This window comes from Amblyomma mixtum, chromosome 3 (assembly GCF_055824585.1).
Source record: "Amblyomma mixtum isolate Tamu chromosome 3, ASM5582458v1, whole genome shotgun sequence".
Taxonomy (NCBI): Eukaryota; Metazoa; Arthropoda; class Arachnida; order Ixodida; family Ixodidae; genus Amblyomma; species Amblyomma mixtum.
In genome coordinates, this window is record NC_143014.1 from 350,124,535 (window position 1) to 350,129,717 (window position 5,183).

General features: G+C 46.3%; 2 pseudogenes; both read right to left on the reverse strand.

Moving 5' to 3' along the window:
* Window positions 1-436: 436 nt before the first annotated feature.
* On the reverse strand, window positions 437-1,261 carry LOC149356335 (uncharacterized; annotated as a pseudogene).
* A 53-nt stretch (window positions 1,262-1,314) lies between these two features.
* On the reverse strand, window positions 1,315-4,840 carry LOC149356336 (uncharacterized; annotated as a pseudogene).
* Window positions 4,841-5,183: the final 343 nt, after the last annotated feature.

A 5,183-nucleotide genomic window follows, 5' to 3' on the forward strand; every position in this document is an offset into this window, starting at 1 on the left:
GGGAAAATACCTGAATAGCATATATATATTGACAGATGTTTTTAAGTCATCAACAGCAGCCTGCCATTACACCACAATGCTAGAGGAGTTGATTCGTTGTATCTTGGAAGTGTTCACCTATGGGGCAACTCTGAAGCTAATAAAAATGCTTGAAATTAAATTGAGAGCAGTGCGAGCTAAGGATATATATATGATTCGAGAAGGTTGGTTGAGGGAATAAATGCAATTTAATGATATCCCAGTTGAAACGGATTGGCAAGTTTGCAAGGGTAAGGTGGCTACAGCTGACACAGAAGATTTAACTGAATGCAGGTTTGAGGAGCCTTTCTCTTGCAGAGAACGTTAGTGACGTTACTCAGTGAACAGAGAACATGGGAGGTGCACAAAAGCAAGAGATGACTAGAAGATGTGGCTACTCCACATAAATCTCGATGCATCATTCAGGTGTGTTGTCTACCACTTCCAGATGCTTGCCTGGATGCGACGGTGCCTGAGCACCAGGCTCTGATGCATCACCATGATCTCTAATCAGATTTGGTTGGAGGTTGGAGAGCCCAGCGATGGCACGAAGTACATCATTTGCTAGGGGTTTCTTTGCGAATATACTAGCAGGGAATTGCTTCAAAATCCTGAAGCATTTGAGACGCCTTATTGATCGCTCAACATAAATCTGAAATCTTGCCAGGCGACGCGAATCTACTACCTCTGAACTACAGATCTGCGGCCGGCCTTTGGAAAAGCTTGTGAGTGAAACTTTGACACATAGTGGCAGCAGGTCACCTATGTTAATGGTACGGTCAGCGAGGACTTCATCGCCTTATAAGTCAGGTGGCCTAAAAAACCACTGTCCAAAGTGATGAAACGATCGCTTGCATGGCAACTAACGGTTTTGACATAAACTTAATAAACCCACTTGGTGCAATGACGAAGAATTTTGGCCGTATTGTGCGATTTGTAGGAACTAAGTTATATTTCTTCAGTGCAGCTGCCCAGGTCTGTCAATGAAAATTTCGAAATAGTCCACAATGCATGTTAGGGATTAATTCTCCTCAAAAACATTGGGCACTGTGCTCCATATTATTGTTCTTGGCAGCCAAAACACTAAGTACTCTCTGGTGAACTTTGCAACTTCTTTTCCAATGAAGCAGAAAATCATGCTAATGGCTGCCGTGGATGCACCAAAACGTAAGGCGAGGTCATTAAGCACGAGGCCAAGACGCAGCTGCATCAGTGTAAGTAGGATTTGGTCCTCAAAGGGCATAGGGAAAAGGCTCTTCACAATAGAGGAAAGAGTGTGAACCAGTTCGACAAATGCTACTTTTGACAGACCTCTAAAGAATAGGAAGAGACTTGGTGTAGGAGTTGAGTATGCACTGAAGATAGTCTGGCAAGCACTGTCTGCAGTGACTGAGGCCTCCTAGCGAGTGGTTGCATACACATAGTCATGAACAGCCGCTGGCTCCTCCACTTGAGTTGCTTTTTCATATGTTGCGGCAATCTTGCATCTGCAGCCACAGGCCAAGCAGCCATCACCAAGATACTGAGTTCCTTCTCTCCTGCACAACGAAGGATGGGGAGGAAAGTGAGACAATATTTAGCACGGTGGTATGAGCTAACAGGCGCACAGGATAAAATGACCATGCTATGCAAGGGTTACACTACAGGGAAATAACTTGAGTGTTCTGACTGTATAAATTTCGGCTGCATCGTACTCCTGTAGCGACTTGTAGAAGTACTGAAAGCTTTAAAAGACACTGAGGAAAAACTGAAATTGGCCTCTATCGATAAGGTACTGTGTTCTAATCACAAAGAGATTATGATGAGCGAACACTTGGCCGACAATATACAGAGTTATTCTCAGTAGCCCGGTAAACACTGCTAATGATAGCAGAAATTTTATTCGTAAACAAATTCCGCTGTTGAAATCCTTAACTCTTTCACACGCTTTTCTTTTTTCTACACTCAAACGAAGCACTACTACCAAAAATGTATCTTCAAGTGCAAAATACTAGTAGAGGAGTTGTTATGGAAATAGCAACAATAAAATTATGCAACTTAGGAACGATTGCGGGTCTAATTTCTATTTCTAAGGTGCATATTACGCTTTAAATTGTTAAAAAAATGATGTCACTAATCGTGGCAAACTATATTTGCACAAAAATGGTAGACGGCGTGCTACCCCGCTGACGAGATCGCTGCATATTTGTTTACTTCATTCACTCTATGGCACAAAAACCGCCTTATTTGCGACATGACGGATGCAAAATTAACTTTGAATGAAGAAAGCACTGCTAAGTGCAGCACACTCTCAGCTAAAGGAGCAATATCCGTAGCATACCACAGGATTAAACTGTGCATGTAATTAGTGGAAGCAAACGTGCATGGTTTGCACACAAGACAGACTAGCATAAAAGCACGTAAATGAGAACCCATAAAGGATAATTCACACCACTTTACTGTACCTATGTGACAGGTCCTCTGTTGCAATGTTGATGGGCAGGTGATCATAAGCTGCAGCACTCTCTTCATCTTGCTCGCCTGATGAATGCTGCATGCCCCTTTCCTTGCATGACAAAGATTGAGCTGTTGAACACGCCTCTGGCTCCAAACTTGTGACGTCGTGCCCCTTGTGACGTGGTGCCCCCGTCGTGCCCTGTTCCCTTGTGGTGAACAGTGTAAAGAATTGCACAGTATGAAAATACAAAAAAAAAATAAACTGCAGTTCAGAACAAACTCCAAAAGCCGCACCGGTGTTCCAAGGTGCAGTGTTGGGTATGGATTGTCTTTAGTGGGACGCCCACGAATGAAATGAACTGAGCATACCTGCAAGACATGTGTATGAAGGCCACATTAAGTTCTGACAACCAGTGCAAGCGGACTACGTCAAACACTACAAATGTAAGGAAATATGTTATATGTTCATTCTAACTAAACATGTAATATGTCGATTTCATGCAACTGTCCAGGCACTGCACTTCTGCTTTGTGCTCTTCAAAACTGTTTCACCATAATATTTTCTCAATGCATATTTGAGAAGTTTTGTTTTCTATAAACCGGGGCGCACAAGAAATATTTTTCAACCGGCGTTTGCACCCACTCAAGAATAGCTCAAAAGCATTCATCGGCTGTGCGATGCCAAAATTAATTAACAAATAAAAACACCAACACAATGCCTGGAAAGCTTCTGGTCGGATCCTATCTCACGTACGCAAACACTCGCATCTCCCCGTTGTGCCGAAAATGAAATGCGGCCAGCAAGGCATGTTCGCGTACATATTTAAAAACGAGAAGGTAGAGATAAGGTATTTACAGTGAAACTGTTTTACGCTTCAAGCGCGAATGCACAGCCGACTCGAAAGGCACCGACTAAATGCGGACATGCACATCAGCCCGTTTAGCTCGGTCCTAGATGACATTATATTTCCCATTAAAACAGCAGGCTCTATGTCGTACTACCCTACTCTCAGATTAACATTGAATGCAAGGTGACTGAAACGATACTAGCAAACCAAAACCTCCCGTCAGACCATGTACAGAAATTTGTTTCAACAGCGGCTTGAGGGCGCGATCACTGACGGCTGCCGGCGTTACAGGTACCGTCAACAAACGACCCGAGCAAATGGAGCTTCACTTTTATCCTGTGTACTCACCCTAGCCGATGAGCCGGGGTAGAAGTCTTTACTCTGCAGGTTAGCGATCTAATGCTGTCGAATCAACTTGTTCTTCTCTCCTTGCGAAAATCTGTGCATCCCGGAAGGCCTAGTACACGGACAATCTTCGTGAAGTTGAGGCCCGTGTGTTTTGCAAACAGATATGTTCCGAGCCTTCAAATCTGCGTCGCAGTTCTTGCAACCGAACACGGAACATGTCTTGCCTCTACTTTTGCACATTTTGGCCGCAAAGCGATGCCGCAAAACGATGGATACAGCGGCGAAGTTAGCAGCCCGCAGGCACCAGCTGCTGACGTCTGAGATCCTGTTGGCCACTTATGTCGCGACGGCGGTGGCGCCGCGAGCGTCAACTAAGAAAACTGCTCTCTGTAAACGGTCTATAAAAGGCTGCGCATTGGAGAGAAGTTCTCAGTCGTCTGCGAACGCTTTGGAGTGGCTACCGACAGAGAATTTATCGTGCGTCTTCGTTGGACTACGCTCCTGACTAAGAGGCTTTGGTTTGGTTTGGTTTATGGGGTTTAACGTCCCAAAGCGACTAAGGCTATGAGAGACGCCGTAGTGGAGGGTTCCGGAAATTTCGACCACCTGGGGTTCTTTAACGTGCACTGACATCGCACAGTACACGGGCCTCGAATTTCTCCTCCAAAGAAATTCAGCCGCCGCGGCCGGGATCGAACCCGCGTCTTTCGGGCCAGCAGCCGAGCACCATAGCCACTGAGCCACCGCGGCGGCTAAGAGGCTTTCGTTCAGTGATTCAGTAAGTATAATCGGTACATATTCATAGCTGACTCACAGTAGCAGTAAAAGATTTTCCGCGGTGCGCGTCTCAGTAAGCCTCAATTCTGGTTCTTTGATTCGCAGGTGACAGCATGGAGGACCCCGGTTATTGCAGCGATGGGGTAACCAGCGTCGAAGACCTGATGCTCCAGGACACACCACGGGCGTCTACGCCACTGCCGAAAAGCCGGCACGATTCCTAGGAGCAGTCAAATCCGTCCAGTTCGTGGGTGTCTTCGGCTCTTCCTTTCACTTAATCTTGCGACGCATCAGTGATCAGCTCCGGGTCCGGGTCCATTCTCTGTCCGCCGTCGCGACCAAAAAAAATCTCCGTTGAAGAATCTGTGTCTCGCTGCCGTCGGAGCCTACAATTCTCTGACGGTTGCAGGCATCATGACAAAGGCGAGCGCGATGATTCCGAGGAGTTCCCGTCAAGCACTGGTGACGCGGAAGGCGCTCTTTTTGCTAATGAGTTTCAGCACTGAAGCAGCGAGACATCTTGGAATTTTCTGGATAGCCTGGAGAACGACTCCGACCAGCTGCCTGCGCTCTTCCAGCGCTTCTGCCTGTGCAGTTTGCCGTGAAAGGCAGCTCTTGCGCTTGCAGCGCGATCGGATCATACTGCCACGTATCATTGCAGTGTTCGTTCGCGCTGAAAGCCGCTGAATAGGGCGTTATCATTTTTGTTCTTGACGCGTGACGCTACCGGACTAATCTCGATTGATCACAGCCATG